We start from the raw sequence: 18,023 nt of genomic DNA on the forward strand, positions 1-18,023 counted from the left end.
ATTTTCTCTCTCCCTCCCTCCATCCCTCCCTCTTCATCACTCCTTCCTTCCTTCCTTCCTTCCTTCCTTCCTTCCTTCCTTCCTTCCTTCCTTCCTTCCTTCCTTCCTTCCTTCCTTCCTTCCTTCCTTCCTCCTTTTCTTCCTTCCTTCCTTCTGTCCTTCCTTCCCTCCTCCCTTCCTTCCTTTTCTTCCTTCCTGGCTCCCTCCCTTCTTTCTTTTCTTCCTCCTTTTCTCCCTCCTTTCCTTCCTTCCTCCTTTCCCTCCCTCTCTCCTTCCTTTCTCTTTCTTTTTTCTCTTTATCTTTCTTTCTCTCTCCCTCTCTCCCTCTCTCCCTCTCTCCCTCTCTCCCTCTCTCCTTCCTTCCTTCCTTCCTTCCTTCCTTCCTTCCTTCCTTCCTTCCTTCCTTCCTTCCTTCCTTCCTTCCTTCTTTCCTTCCTTCCTTCCTCCTCCCTCCCTCCCTCCTCCCTCCCTCCCTTCCCTCCCTTCTTTCTTCTTTCTTTCTTTCTTTCTTTCTTTCTTTCTTTCTTTCTTTCTTTCTTTCTTTCTTTCTTTCTTTCTTTCTTTCTTTCTTTCTTTCTTTCTTTCTTTCTTTCTTTCTTTCTTTCTTTCTTTCTTTCTTTCTTTCTTTCTTTCTTTCTTTCTTTCTTTCTTTCTTTCTTTCTTTCTTTCTTTCTTTCTTTCTTTCGTTCTTTCTTTCTTTCTTTCTGTCTTTCTTTCTTTCTTTCTTTCTTTCTTTCTTCTTTCGTTTTTGGGTCACATGTAGGGTACTCTGATTCCTTTATATATGAATACATTTCCTAGCATTTTCTACACACAGCCAGCTGAGTGGGATGAAAAATACAGGCGCGTCCAGATGAAGGTGATCCATTAAAATGCCTCAATCTTCAGTTCTTGGCACCTAGCCATGTTCAGCGGTAGTGTTTGTCAAGATCCTGTGAAATTCTTTGGTGGGTTCAGTCTTTTTTTTTTTTATTTTTTTAATAGTTTTTCCTTTTTGCCACAGATAACATATCTCAGGGCTTACTCCCTACTCTGTGCTCAGGAACCACTTCAGGCAGACTCTGTGGATTATATGGGTTGCTGCAGATATAACCCTGGTCAATAGTGTGCAAGGCAAATGCTCTACTGTTTGTACTATGGATCCAATTCCAGAGACTTGACTTTCCTAAGGTTTTATTTATGATCAGTATGAAAAGGAGTGAATTTTCCCTCAGACATTCTTTCTAGAATCTCTTGGTCAAAGGGAAGGGCCAACTGATACCACACTGGCCTGAGCTAAGACTGGAGCTCAAAAACCTGCTGGGTACCATTCAGTTTTGGTGAGTTTCTTAAATTCAGCTGCCCTAGAGGACACTCCATGATAGCTGCTTGTCCCTCAGCTACTTCAGTTTCCATTCTCAACCCATGAGCAAACAGAATTGATGGAACTCCAAATATGGGCAAATTGAGTCCACCAAAGAACTTCCCCTCTCTTCAGTAGCTATGTGGCAAACACAAACAAACTGTCAAAGATGGGGCTGTTTCATGGTGCATCACTGTTGGCTTAAGTGACTGGCAGAATTCAGCAGCCATAATTATCCTCTCATAGGGCACTGGGCCCATGCGAAGAGCAGGTAGCATGGACAAAGCCTCTGTGCCAGGGATTCATGTTCATTCATTTTATTTCAGCCCTGTCCCCTTCATGTCACTTGTCCAGATTCCAAAAGGGAAGTTATCGAGGGAAAGTGGTGCTCAAAGAGACTGGCACAAATGCTTGGGGTGCTGTATGCTGGGATGAGAAGGATGAAGTCATTCTCCTGGATTCCTTTGCAGATACCGTAAGATGCTTGCATGTAAAATTCAGTAGGTGCATTTCAATGTGAGTGTCACACTCACCCACTGCCTCTGCTACTGGACCCAACTCACCCAGAAGAGTGCATGGAAGGCACAGCAGCAGAGATGACAAAGGGTGGGGTCAGAGGAGAGCTGAGGACAGAATCAGTGAGCTGGAAGATGAGATGCATAACAGCTCGATACAACAGAAGAGATTGAAAAAGAACCTTAAAGCAAACAATCAGACAATGAAAAAAAAATCCTCAAGGAATGGGAGCAGACAAAAATAGAATTGTTTGATAAACTCAACAGAAACAACAGAAGAATCATTGGAGTCCCAACGATCCAGGAAGAAGATACCCAGGAAGAATCAACAGTCAAGGACATCATTGCAGATTCCAGAGCTAAAGGTTGTATGCAACCAAATCCTGCATGATCGGAGTACCAGCTAAAATAACCCCCAAAAAGTAAACCAAGACACATTCTAGGTACACACAATGACAACTCACACAGATAGGAATAGGATAGTAAAAGCAGCAGTATCAAAAAAGAAATTACAATCAAAGAAGCACCTTAAGATTTACAGCAGATTTACAAGAAACCCTCAAGGTCAGAGGCAGTGGTGGATATAGTGACAAAACTCAATGAAATAAATGCTTCGCCTAGAATACTGCACCTAGCCAGACTCATATTTAGGTTTGAAGAAAGTATACATAGCTTCATAAAAAAGCAACAGCTCAGAAACTTTACAGACTCAAAACCAGCCTTAAAAGAAAAACTGAAAGGTCTGCTTTAAGACAAGAAAGACCAAGAGTCAAACCAAAGTCCTACATAAAGATGACACTAAATCCCATGACAATTATCTCTTTCAATGCCAATGGACTAAAAGCATCAGTTAAGAGACACACAGTGGCAAAATGGATTAAAAAGCTGAATCTAACATTCTGCTGCTCCATGAAACACATCTGTAGTTAGAACACATGTAGACTCAAAACCTAAGGTTAAAGGACAATTATCCAAGCAAACAACTCCCTTAAAAAGCTGGAGTGGACATATTAATATCAGATGACACAAACTTTAGATTTAGAAAAGTTATAAGGGATAAATATGGGCCTTTTGTAATAATCAAGGGATATGTACAACAGGAAGAAATCATACCCCTATACATATAAGCACCCAATTAGGGACCAACAAAATACAATTGCACAGGCCAACCTGGGTTTGACCCCTGACATCCAGATGGTTTCATGAGTCTGCCAGAAGTTATTTCCAAGTGCAGAGCCAGAAGCACTCTCTCACTGGGTGTGGCTCCAAAACAAGCAAACAAAAAATGTAGGTCAGAGCCTGGTTGATGGCTCAATACACTGAGAACAGGTTTTTTCATGCTAGAGCCCAAACTCTAATTTTATACAATTAAAATACAATTTAATACAATTGCTGAAGAATCTGAAAGAAGACATCAATAGCAACATAATAATAGTGGGAGACCTCAACACTGCCTTGTCACCCCTTGATAAATCATCCAGGCTAAAACCCAACAAGAATATACTAGCTCTGAAAGGAGAAATGTAAGAAAGTGGCATAGTAGATATATATAGGGCACTCCATCCCCAGAAAACTGGATACACATTTTTCTCCAATGCACATGGGTCATTCTCCAGGATAGACCACATGCTGATGCTGGCCCATAAAATATACCTCCATAAAATCAAGAGGATAGAAACTGTACAGACTATTTTCTCAGATCACAATGCACTGAAATTAGAAATGAACCACAAAGGAACATAGAAGAAAAACTTTAACACAAGAAATTAAACAGCTCACTACTTTACAACCAGTGGGTAAGAAATAAAATCAAAGAGGAAATCAAGATATTCCTGGAAAAAATGAGAATGAAGACACACATTATCAGAATTACTAAGAGGAAAATTTATAGCTTTGCAAGTACACATCAGGAACAAAGAAGGAAGAAAGGGCCTACATAAATAGCTTAATGACACAGCTTATAAAATTAGAAAATAATAAACCCCCCCAAAAGAACCAAAATAGGTAGGCAGAAGAAAATAAAGCTTAGAGCAAAACCCAATGAAGTAGAAATCCAAAAAACAATCCGAAAGATCAATGAAAGCAAAATTTGGTTCTTTGAAAAATAAACAAGATTGATAAACCACCAGCAAAACTCACAAAGAGAGAGAAATGTAATAAACTGGATTAGAAGTGAAAAGGGAAAGATTACTACAGATACTACAGAGAGAGAGATTCAAAGTGTACTTGGAGACTACTTTGAAAAACTCTATGCCATGAAACATGAGAAACTTAAAGAAATGGATAAATTCTTGAACTCTTATAATCTTCCCTGGTTGAATTAAGATGATCTAGCATATCTAAACAGATTAATCACTATTGAGGAAATTAAAATGGTAATCAAACATCTTTCCCAAAACAAGAGCCCAGGCACAGATGGATTCACTAACAAATTCTTTCAAACCTTTCAAGAGGAACTACTACCAATTCTTTTTAGGCTCTTTCAGAAAACTGAAGAAACTGGGGCCCGGAGAGATAGCACAGCTGCGTTTGTCTTGCAAGCAGCTGATCCAGGACCAAAGGTGGTTGGTTCGAATCCCGGTGTCCCATATGGTCCCCCGTACCTGCCAGAAGCTATTTCTGAGCAGACAGCCAGGAGTAACCCCTGAGCAACGCTGGGTGTGGCCCAAAAACCAAAAACAAAAAAAAAAAAAAAAAAAAAAAAAAAAAAAAAAAAAAAAAAAACTGAAGAAACTGAAACACTCTCAAATAATTTTTATGAAGCTAACATCACCTGGATACCAAAATCAGATAGAGATGCTGCATAAAAGAAAACTACAGACCAATATGCCTCATGAACACAGATGCAAAGATCCTCAACAGAATCTTAGCAAATAAGATCCAACACCTCATCAAGATTATACACTATGACCAAGTAGATTTTATTCCATATATGCAAGTATGGTTTAACATATGTAACTCAATCAAGATAATACACCATAGCAACAAAAAGAAAAATAAAAACTATATGGTCGTATCAATAATTGTGGAGGAAGCATTCTAGAAAGTTCACCACCTATTCATAATAAAAACTCTCAACAAGATGGGAATTGGAGGAACTTTTCTCAATATAGTCAAGACCATTTACTACAAGCCAATGGTAAATATTCTCAATGGAGATAAACTAAAAGCCTTTCCTCTAAAATCTGGTACAAGACAAGATTTCCCCTTCTCACCACTCCTATTCAAAATAGTATTGGAAGTACTTGTCATAGCAATTAGGCAAGAAAAATATATCAAGGGCATCCAGCTAGAAAGGAGGAAGTCAAAATCTCACTGTTTGCAGATGGCATGCTAAAGACTTTTCCAAAAAGCTTCTAGAAACAATGGATTCTATTGTTTTAAAGTGGCAGGCTACAAAATTAACACACACACACAAATCAATGGTCTTCTTATACACCAATAATGATAGAGAAGAAATGAACATTAAAAAAATCCAATCAGGGCCCGGAGAGATAGCACAGCTGTGTTTGCCTTGCAAGCAGCCGATCCAGGACCTAAGTTGGTTGGTTCAAATCCTGGTGTCCCATATGGTCCCCTGTGCCTGCCAGGAGCTATTTCTGAGCAGACAGCCAGGAGTAACCCCTGAGCACTGCTGGGTGTGGCCCCAAAACCAAAAAAAAAAAAATCCAATCACAGTAGTGCCTCACATACTCAAATACCTTGGAGTCAACTTAACTAAAGAGGGAAGGAAGGACTTATACAAAGAAAACTATTTTGCTTCAAGAAACAAAAGAGGACACAAGGAAATAGAGACACATACTCTGTTCATGGATTGGGAGGATTAACATCATCAAAATGGTAGTACTTCCCAAAGCATTGTACAGATTTAATGCAATTCCTCAAAGGATACCCATGACATTCTTCAGAGTAGTGAAATTTATTTGGAACAATAAACACCCACTAATAGCTAGAGTAACCTTTAGGAAAAAGAATATGGGAGGCATCACTTTCCTTAACTTTAAATTGTATCCCAAAGCAATAGCCATTAAAATAGCATGGTATTAGAATAAAGACAGACCCTCAGATCAATGGAATAGACTTGAGTTCCCCAGACATACCACCAATTAATCTTTGATAAAGGGGCAAGAAATGCAAAATGAGTAAGGAAAGCTTCCTCAACAAGTGGTATTGGGACAACTGGCCAGCCACATGCAAAAAGTGAAATTGAGCCTCCATCTAACATCATACACAAAGGTCAAATCCAAATGGATTAAAGACCTTGATATCATACCCAGCATCATAAGGTATATAGAACATGTAGGTAAACACTCCATGACATTGAGACTAAAGGCATCTTCAAGGAGGAATCAGCACTGTCCAAACAAGTGGAAGCAGAGATAAACCAATGGGACTATATTAAACTGAGAAGTTTCTGCACCTCAAAGGAAATGGTGACTAGGATACAAAGGCCACTCACAGAGTTTGAGAAACTATTCACCCAATACCCATCAGATAAGGGACTAATATCTAAGATACACAAGGTACTAACAGAACTTAACAAGAAAAAAGATATAACCCTATCAAAAACAGGGAGAAGAAAGGAACAGACACTTCCTCAAAGAGGAAATACAAATGGCCAAAAGGCACATGAAAACATGCTCCACATCACTAATCATTAGGGAGATGCAAATAAAAACAACAATGAGGTACCATTGTAAGCCACAGAAACTGGCACACATCACAAAGAACAAGAACAATCAGTGCTGCCTCGATGTGAGGAGAAAGGTGGAATGCTGGTGGGAATGCCATCTAGTCCAGTCTTTATGGAAAACAATATGGAGATACTTCAAAAAACTGGAAATTGAGCTCCCATATAATCCAGCTATACTACTCCTAGGGATATAACCTAGGAGCACAAAAACACAATACAAAATGCCTTTCTCACACCTATATTCATTGCAGCACTATTTATAATAGCCAGAATCTGGAAACAATCCAGATGCTCAACAACAGCTGAGAGGCTAAAGAAATAGTGGTATATATACACCATGGAATACTCTGGAGCTGTCAGGAAAAATGAAGTCATGAAATTTTTCTATACATGGATGGACATAGAGACTATTATGCTGAGTGAATAATACCCAGAGACAATAGAGATGTGGGCTGGAAGGACTGGCCACTATATGAAGCTTCCCACAAAGAATGGTAAATTTAGTTAGAGAAATAACTATAATAACAATTATCACAACAATGCTAGTGAGTGAGAGAAGTAGTATGGATTTCTGGAATACTGGCAGGAGGTGGGAGATAGGGGGCATTGGTGATGGAGCACTGGTTGAAGGGGGTATTCTTTTTTAGGCACCATATCACATTTATTTTATTTTTTTACACAGTTGCTTTATTAGATGTGAGCATGCATAAGTATATCACATATTTTGTACATACATATATACACAAATTCATACAAGTTGTGAGAATATTAGAGCATGAACATGAGATCATCTGGGAGCAAATCTAGGCATTGACACTTATAAGTCATCTGCTCTACAAATTGACCCACATCCCTAGCCTCCTCCTACTTTTTCTCTTTTCTTCTTTTTCTTCTCCTCTCTCTTCTTCCCCTTCTTTGTCCTCCCCTTTTCTTTTTATTTATTTTTTTTCACAGTAATATTTTAGGTACATAGTGAATCAGGGGCATTCCCACCACCAATATTGTCTTCCGTCCACCCCTGTTCCCATCACGCATCCCACATCCTCCTCTTTTAACCCCCAGGCTGCTAGTATAGGTGGTCCTCTCCGTGTCTAGTATGTTGTGAATTGGGTATTAATCCTGTTATCGTTGGCTTTGGCTTTGGTGCTTAAGTTTGAACCTTTTTTAAATTTCTACTTAATGTTCATGTGATTGTTTGGTCTTGGTACCCTCCATTATTTCTTCCTCCATTTGTGAGTCAGAGCAAGATGGTTCAAGTTGTCTGATTCTGTTTGGAGGAAAGAGAAAAAAAATAAAATGGGGCAAAAATCGAACAAGCAAAAAATGAGAGGAGTTCTTTTAGAGGCTATATCTAAATCGAACAAGCAAAGAATGAGAGGAGTCCTTTTAGAGGCTATATCTATCAGTTTAAGAGCGGAGAGGGAAAAGGAAGAAAAACATAACAACAGTACAAAAAATAAAATAAAATAAAAGATAAAAAATCAAACCAAAAACTCGAAAAGCAACAGAGCAATATAGACAGCAGCCATACAATAATCACAGTCCTTAAATAGAAAACAAAACAAAGTCCCAAAGACTTTCTTCTTCTTCTTCTTATTCTTCTTCTTCTTCTTCTTCTTCTTCTTCTTCTTCTTCTTCTTCTCTTCTTCTTCTTCTTCTTCTTCTTCTGTCTTCTTCTTCTTCTTCTTCTTCCTTCTTCTTCTTCTTCTTCTTCTTCTTCTTCTTTTCTTCTTCTTCTTCTTTCTCTCTTCTTCTTCTTCTTCTTCGTTCTTCTTCTTCTTCTCCTTCTTCTTCTCCTTCTTCTTCTTCTTCTTCTTCTTCTCCTTCTTCTTCATCTTCTTCTTCTTCTTCTTCTTCTTCTTCTTCTCCTTCTCCTCTTCCTCCTCCTCCTCCTCTCTCCTCCTTCTTCTTCTTCTTCTTCCTTCTTACTTCTTCTTCTTCTTCTTCGTTCTTCTTCCTTCTTCTTCCTTCTTACTTCTTCTTCTTCTTCTTCTTCTTCTTCTTTCTTCTTCTCCTTCTTCTCCTCTTTCTCTCTTCCTCTTCTTCTTCTTTCTTCTTTTTCTTCTTTCTCTTCCTCCTCCTTCTTCTTCCTCCTTCTTCTTTTCTTCTTTCTTCCTCCTCCTTCCTTTTCTTCTTCCCCTTTGCCTTCTTCATCCTCCTCCTCTTCTTCTTCTCACTCTTCTTCCAACTCCTATTATTGTTCTCTTCTTGGGTCTCTGAGACTCCAGTGTTCTTATATTGTTTCTGTTGAGTTTATCAAAAAATTCTATTTTTATCTGTTCAAATTCTTTTAGTAGTTTTTCCATTGTCTAATTATTTCCAATATATTCTGCTGTATGAAGTTGTTCTGCATCTCATCTTCCAGCTCACTGATTCTGTCCTCAGCTCCTGTTCAAGAGGCTTTCCATTGACCAAGATTTTCAGCACTGCTGTTTTAGATAGGAGTTTTCTAATTTCTATCATTGTGGTCTGTTCAGATCGATCTATACTTTCTTTGAGTTCTATGAACATTTTCCATATTTCTTCTCTAAACAGCTTATCTGAGAGGATAAATTTTCCCCATTGCCACTCTTGAAGTGTGGTTTTTACTACGTGTTGTGGTGAAGTTCATGGGCTAGAAGATGTGTGCTACCATGGAGCAAAGCTAAGCTGTTGCACTCCTCTGTTTTCACCCTTATTGGGTGGAGACAGCTTACAGGGTGTGGGGTCCTAAAGAGATTATGTTTGTTGTCATCTTCTTGGCTGACTCACGCAAGAAAGCAGGCAGGGAGGAGGCAGCAGTCCTTTATAATGGCTCTCTTGTGCCCAAATACATGGTGGGAATCAGCCTACAGCCTTGTTGGGTGGTGAGAGCTTACCGGGTGTTGGGCCCTGAAGAGATTATTTTCTCTGTCAGTTTCTTGGCTGCCTCAGGAAGGAAACCCTGAGGTATTCTTTTTATTAACTGAAACCAAACTACAAACATATTTGCAATCATGGTGCTTAAATAAAAATGTATTAAAAATAATAATCACTTTGGAGAGTGATAAACAGAATGATCACACTCATTTGTGTTTATAAAAAATAGTATGGTAATAATATCCAGAGACAATAGAGATGAGGGCCAGGAGGACCAGTTTATGGTAGAAAGCTTGCTACAAATAGTGGAGCAGTGAAATTAGGGCAGATTAGGGACCTTTATGATAATGCTGGTTGGAATCAATCACTTTGGAAAAGAACTGAGCTGAAAGAGGATAAAGTAATAGGCATGATACCCTCTCAGTAACAATATTGCAAACCTTAGTGGAAAGAAAAAAAGAAGCGAGGTAAATAGAAAGAGGAGAGAGAGAAAAGAGAAGGGAGAAGAGAGAGAGAAAGAGAGAGGTATTTCTCCAGAAACAGGCAGCAGGGAGAGCAGGAAGAAAACTGGGGGCATTGGTAGCAGAACATGTGCCACCACATTTGTGAAGGGTGCTTTATGACTGAAACTCAATCATGAACAACTTCACAATTGAGAAAAAATCACAACTGTATTATGAACAACCTTGAAACCACAGTGTTTAAATAAATTATTTTTTATTAAAAAACAATTAAAATGGCAATACTTCTTAAAGTATTGTGATTCCTTCATTTTTTTTTTTTTTGGTTTTTGGGACCACACCCGGTGACGCTCAGGGGTTATTCCTCTAAAGTCGCTCCTGGATAGGGGGACCATATGGGATGCCGGGGGATCAAACCGTGGTCCGTCCTAGGCTAGCGCAGGTAAGGCAGGCACCTTACCTTTAGTGCCACCGCACGGCCCCTATACATGACATTCTTAAATTCTTTAATTCATTTGGAACAACAAATGCCCACAAATAGCTAAATCAACCCATCAGGGGCTAATTTCTAAGATATACAAGGTACTGACAGAACTTAACAAGAAAAAGATTCTAACCCCATCAAAAATTGTGTAGAAGAAATGAAAGACACTTCTTCAAAGGGCCTCAGCTGATGACATCATCATATATGTGCAGGAGAATCAGGAACTAGCAGATTTCAGGATACCTTTGCAGGTCATGTTTTAAGTTCCAGTTTTTTACTCCAAAGAGGATTTTCACTTCATTATCAAGGGAACAGAAAGGGAAAAATGAAAAATTTATTTAGTAAATGTAGAATATCAACAATAGCTTATTTACCAATACTTAGATTTCTAAGTTGAATGTGGATTTGAGAATTATCTGAATAATAGAGAAATTAATACAACTATTTACAACTGAAAATTATTAAAATTTTTACAAAATTAAATTTTAACCTATAACTACATTGAAATGTAAATTCTGTTGTCAGAAAACAGGGATAATGTGATTTTTCTACTTCCTGCTTTATAGGGGAGTTATAATGTCAGAGTTTTTCTTCTTTATCACTAATATAAATAACAGTTGACTGGCATCTTATTTGTTCAAAAAAGTAAAAAACAATACACAAATGTCTATTTAAATTACACTCAGATGGGGCTGGAGCAATAGCACGATGGTAGGGTATTTGCCTTGTATGAAGCCTACCTGAGATGGTTCTGGGTTTGATTTCCGGCATCCTGTATGGTCCCCCGAGCCTGCCAGCGACTGTTTATGAGTTCTAATCTAGAAGTAACCCCTGAGCGCTGTTGGGGGTGTAGCCCAACCCCCCTAATTCTAATAAATTTAAAGAAATGTGTAAATGCAGCCAAACTGTCATGTAAAAACAACTTTTTCATAGTCTTATAAAACAATGAAAAGACCAAAGTCTTTCTGGGATTTAAATTTTACGAGTCCTTATATGGCACAATGGAATCCATAGTTTTTTGGGTGAGTGTCTTCTGTGAATATGTAAGTGTATTTTCTTCCTCTGATGATCAAGTTTTCTGCAACCCAGTCTTTGTCAATCTTCACCCAAATAGGTGAGTTCATTGTCTTATGGGTTCTTAGGTATTCCTGAAAATGTTTTTCAGTGGCTATGTATTGTTCTCCTTGTGGTAGACTGAGAAAATATAATATTGATAAAAATTGGCAGCATTCCCCATTTTATATTTTTCAGTTGTGTTTTAAGTGTTCTACATGTTCCTTCAACTATCACTTGTCATTGTGGATTGTATGATATTTTCATTATGTGCTTTATCTGCCACTCATTACAGAAGGCTTGGAAAGCTTTGCTAAAACATGCTGGTCCATTGTCTTTCTTGATTGTATTAGGAATTCCTATAAGTAAAAAGCATTGCAATAGAGAGGAGCAAAGTTCTTTAGCTCTCTCTGATGACATAGGGACTGCCCATATGAAATGAGAATATGTGTCAATGACCACATTCAGGTATGGTTTGTTTGGGAAAATATTAACATGGGTCACATCTATTTTTCATGGTTCATTTGTTCTGAGATTATGAGGGTTAGCTCCTACCACATGACTGTTGCAGTGCAGAGGAATGCATACTAAACAGCTTTGAATATTATGTATGGCTTTTCTTAGTGGGATTCAATATTGTACATGGAGGCAATGGGCATTTGTATGTAGAATATTATGATCTTCCACCAGTGATTTAAATGTATAACTATCACATTGTCTAGCGATCAGCTTGAGTCATCTAGAGTCACTGGACCAGGGACACCAGAATAAGATCATATGTGCATGATGTTAACAGATTCTGAGTGCTTTGTAACATGGTTTGCTGCTATAGAAGTAGATATTATACCACAGGATTGTGAGCATTTATAGATGTGGTAACAACACCCCAAAAAAGACCAACAATGTATGCAGTGTCACTCGCAATATTACAGAGACTTGACAAATGTTATAATAGGTAAATTAAGTTAGCAAGTTATACTTGTGAGAAGTTATAATTAATGCACACTGTTGTGATCAGGGATGGATCAATGATTCCAAATTTCTCTGTGGATGAGCTATCAATATAAAACACAGGCATGTCTGGAATAAAAGAGGTACAAATGATTTAAGAAATTATAAAAGGTGTTCTATAATTTTTCCTTAGGATAGTGTGAATAATTTCCCCATAGAAGTCAGCAAAAGCTCTTTGCAGAACTTTTCTGGTGTCAATTTCACTTTTGAAATGGCAGGACTATTATATCAGGGTTGCACCCCAATAAAGTGCAATTTCCCTTTAAAATTAAATTAGCTATTAGTTTTAAGTATTACATGATTATATGTTGTTATGAAGACATATCTGCCCTAGAGGTCCTGATAACTGAGCAATTGCAGCTGTTGATGATTTTAATGTTGCAAATAGTAATAGCCATACCGTTTCTCCATGGGTAAAGTGAGTGAGATAGGACATATGGAGGTGATTCATAAAAAAGTTCAATTTCTTCTTAGCCTCTGGAGTCTATTGTATTGGGCTTTTCAGGCCAGCATCACTTCTAAGGTAAGGAACAGGTTAGTTAGCTCTGAATTAGGGATACCAAGAGATGAACAGACCCAATTAATATCACCCAGTAATTTTTGAAAATCATTGAGTGTTTATAGATCTATCTGATAGATTGGAATTGTTTGAAGATGTACCATCATGTATTCATGAACATAACCCAGGTATTCAGATGGTGGCATCATCTGGAATTTTTCTGCAGCTACCTGTAATCCAGCTTCTAGCAAATTTGTCATATCTTTATACAAGCTTTGGCGTTCTCTCTTATTTGAACAAGCTATTGTTCATGTCGTCTTAATATAAGCATTAGGAAATCTTGCACAGAAAGGACTTAGAACTAAATCAACAAAATAATCACACTAAGTTGGTATGTTAGTTATTTCCTGAGTTAAAACAATTCACTAAAATCTATGCATCGGTGCCTTATGATTTAAAGAAACAATTGAAAAAGCAAATAGTTTATGGTCATCTGGGTGAATGGGGGATATTATAGAAACAGTCTTTGATATAAATTACTACTAAATGCGAATTTCTAGAAATCATTACAGGAGAAGAAAGGCCAGGTTGAAAGTTTCTAATAGGAATCATTGTGGCATTAATATTATTCAAGCAATCAATAGTCATCATTTGCTTGATTATTTATAGAACAAAGATAGGAGAATTCCATTCAGAAAATGTTTCTCAATTTTAATTGTTCCTCTACTAAATTTTGTAAATGCCCTTAGTTTTATTTTATTGAGGGGCCACTGACTTGTCTACACATGGTGGCTAAATTTCCACTGAACGTGGAGTGATGGTGGGCACTGTAACTCAGTGACCTCTATTAGAAAATGTGAGTCTTCTGGATTATGAGCTAGATGAGTGACAGGCACAGTTATAAGAGTAAGAATGCTAAAATAAACATAACATTGACTGTGTAAATCCCTTTCTCATAGACTCAGGGGCACACGAGCCACATAATCTTGGGGCATGGCTATATTTTCATCATGTTAATGGATTTTAGTCTCCTATGCTCTATTGAATGGAAGAAGAAAGCATATTGTTTATTCATTGCAAGCCTGATGGTATCTCCAGTAGAGTCCAATTTTGAGGACAGTATCAGATAGATATGCTAGAAAGATCTGCCCCTGTATCAATCATACCCCTGAATCAATTTTTAGGGAAATTACTTGACGATGCTTTTGTTCAGGCTTTATGTGAATGCCATCAGAGGATCTGTAGAAACAGCTAAGGGATTGGTGTTGTAAAATCCTCTGATCCTTGGGCAATTGGAGGGGCCCAAATTTATAATTGGGGGGTATAAGAGTTGTGCTATTCTGTCACCCTTTTTAAAAGTCCATTAATGTAGGCACTATTATTAGATTATTAGTTATCCCTCATTATCTGGGTCTATAATCCCCACATGAACATTAATGCCCTTTGTTGTTAGGCTGCTTCTACCAAACAGCAAATCTACTGTGCCTGGCAGTATCATTACATTTATGTTTGAGTGTATGGGCATTGTGCTGGAGTCAGGGTTATATTATTTGGGCAAAGAATAGCTAGGGGTGTACTTTAAGTAGGGAATGGTGTTGTAAGGTTACAGTCATTGGACTGCATGACTTATTGCCCCATATTTTGTGAAGCTTGGGGTAGGCCCTCTGCCCTGTTTCCTGGCATTTGCTGAAAATTATAGGCCAATCTCTTGCCCAATGTTTACCTTCATTACATCTTGGGCATGGTTCAGGAGATGGTCTTCAGAGACTGGGAATAAGGAGGGCCTTGCATTCCTTCCTGTAGTGACCAAACTTGCCACAATTCAGACACATACCAAAGATTTGGCAGGTCTGGCTCTAGCTTCTGTTTACATAGATGAGTCATATCTTGCCCAGTGATTGCCTCTACCACATTTAGGAAAAGGTCCAAGTGGTAACCTTGAGAATGCACAATTGAATGGGGCTCTAAATTCTCTCTGTTAGTATCCTGATCTCCTAGCTTGTTTCTGGACTCAATAAACCTCAAGAGCATTTACTTTTGCCTGGTAGGAAATGGAACCAACATTTCAGCATGCCTTGAAGTATCAAATTATATCTTTTTTTCTCCTCTATTGGTCTTAATATGGCCTGACAGTTCTCATTAGTGTTTTCAAACATGAGTTACTTTATTACATAATCCTGGATCTATCTTCCCCTAATTTGTATCTTTACCTCCTCATAAGACTTGCCAATGAATTAGACAGATGGCTCAGATACAACCTGGAAGACCTTTGTAAAACTACCTCTAAACTCATAGTCTGCATTTAATTTTTCCCATGAAGATAGGGCATTATCCCTAATATAATTTAGGATTGTAGTAGCCTGTTTTTTCTTTATTTAAACATCTTGATTACAAATATGATTGCGATTAGGTTTCAGCCATGTAAAGAACACCCCCCTTTACCAGTGGAACATTCCCACCACCAATGTCCCAAATCTCCTTCCATCCCACCCCACCCCCACCTGTACTCTAGACAGGCTTTCCAGTTCCCTCATTCATTCACATGATTATGTTAGTTCTCAGTGTAGTTATTTCTATAACTGCATTCACCACTCTTTGTGGTGAGCTTCATGAAGTGAGCTGGAAGTTCCAGCTCTCCTCTCATTGTCTTTAAGGATTGTTGCAAAAATGACTTTTATTTTTCTTAAAACCCATAGATAAGTGAGACCATTTTGCATCTCTCTCTCTCCCTCTGACTTATTTCACTTATAGACTCCATGTACATCCATGTATAGGAAAATTTCGTGACTTCATCTCTCCTGATGGCTGCATAATATTTCATTGTGTATATGTACCACTGTTTCTTTAGCCATTCGTCTGTTGAAGGGCATCTTGGTTGTTTCCAGAGCCTGGCTATTGTGAATAGTGCTGCAATAAATATAGGTGTGAGGAAGGGGTTTTGTATTGTATTCTTGTGTTCCTAGGGCATATCCCTAGAAGTGAAATAGCTGGGTCGAATGGGAGCTCAATTTTCAGTTTTTGGAGGAATCTCCATATCGCTTTCCATAGAGGTTGGACTAGACAGCATTCCCACCAGCAGTGGATAAGAGTTCCTTTCTCTCCACATCTCCGCCAACACTGCTTGTTTTCATTCTTTGTGATGTGTGCCAATCTCTGTGGTGTGAAATGGTATCTCATCGTTGTTTTGATTTGCATCTCCCTGATGATCAGTGATGAGGAGCATTTTTTCATGTGCCTTTTGTATTTCTTTTTTTATCAAAGTGTCTGTTCATTTCTTCTTCCCATTTTTTGATGGGATTAGATGTTTTTTTCTTGTAAAGTTCTGTTAGTGCCCTGTATATTTTGGATATTAGCCCCTTATCTGATGGGTATTGGGAGAATAGTTTCTCCCACATGGTGGGTGGCTCTTGTATCCTGGGCACTATTTCTTTTGAGGTGTAGAAGCTTTCAGCTTAATGTATTCCTATCTTTTTTTTTTTTTTTGAGTTTGGTATTCTCTTTCTCCTAACACCATATCAAGGGCGATTTTGATTACAAATAGCCTCCCGGCTGATTTTTTCAAGTTGAATAATTTAGCTTTTGCCTCATCACTTAGTCATATTTACCATTGCAGGTATTGGGATGGACTCAGGCAAACTTTGACTATGGTCTGAAAGTCCTGTGGGATCCAAAGTGTGTTTTTGCTTCAGCCTGATAAGTATTCAGATCATTTTGGGAATGTTGGTCATATGCTATGCAGAACTTTTATAAACTACTCAGGGAGTTTATTTTTAATCGTTGATATGGAGGCAGTTCATTGGGTCTGTTTTTGTTAGCCTCTAGTTTTGATCTTTATGGGACTATATTAGTTAGTTAGCAGGTACTTAAAAGCTCATTGTCTGTGGTACTATGGATTTTCTAAGGGTGGAGATGCAGGTATTTTTTTGAAATCTTTATTTATGGTAATTATTGTGTTTGAACTTTTTTATTCATGGATTGAGCCCTCGTCATTACTGGAAACATTCCTCTCCCTTGTTCTGATGTCAGTTTGGCAGAATTCTCCTTTCTTGTATTCTTCACCTGATTCAATTTTATGGGTACAGGAGGAGCTATTTTGTTCTCAGTTTTGAAATAAGCATTTTAAGAGTGGCATGACTAGTATATTTCCTAGGTTTCCCTATGCGGTGGAATGATGCTGAGAGGAGCTAAAGGAATGTTGCTTCTCATTAAATCCGTTATCATGACCTGAAACCATAAGGTATATAGAACAAAGAACAAGAATAATCAGTGCTGGTGGGGATGTGGAGAGAAAGTAACTCTCATTCACTGCAAGTGGGGATGTCCTCTAGTCCAGCCCTTATGAAAAACAATATGGAGATTCCTCAAAAAACTGGAAGTTGAGCTCCAATTTGATCCAGCTATACTACTTTTAGGGATATACCCCAGGAACACCTCATCCACAAAGAAACCTGATGTTCCAAATGTGGAAAGTTTAAATATCAAAATTGAAAGATAGATGTATAGGCCCAGAACCAAGTCTATGAGCCAGGTCATCACAACAAAAACAACAAGAACATCAACAACAAAGGGAAAGGCGGGGTGGGGGACTGAGAAAGATGAATGAATCTTAGGCCCAAGATGAAGTCAGTTCAGTCAGAGAAAAAAAACATCCCTTTCCATAAAAACATAAGCACCTTACCAACATTGGGTAGAGCCAGGATTAAACCCCAGTTTGAGCATCTCTGAGCTTTTCAACCTCAGCACCTGTGATACAGTGAACACTAACCCAAGGTTTTGGCACTGGAGCTGGCCGATGATGGCTGTTAGCAACATCCCTGGCCTCTCTGCTCCTTATCTGCCAGTACCTGCCTCATGATGACAACACAAAATACTTCCAGACTTTGTCTAATACTCTGTGGGGTTAAATTTCCCCAGATTGAAAACTCCTGCCCTGACATCACCCTTTACTTCACTTCACCGGTGATTTTGTTGGGAGGGCTGATAGTGAAGTTGCCAGCAACCTCTGACCTAACCACAATAGGAAGATAAGCTCAGGGTATCTGCTTCCAATGGACAGAGGAAAGACTGCTCTCTGTGCCCTCATTCAAGCCCAATCAGGACTCTGAAGATAAAGCCTCCTGTTTTCTG

This window comes from Suncus etruscus, chromosome 6, assembly GCF_024139225.1.
Source record: "Suncus etruscus isolate mSunEtr1 chromosome 6, mSunEtr1.pri.cur, whole genome shotgun sequence".
NCBI classification, from domain to species: domain Eukaryota; kingdom Metazoa; phylum Chordata; class Mammalia; order Eulipotyphla; family Soricidae; genus Suncus; species Suncus etruscus.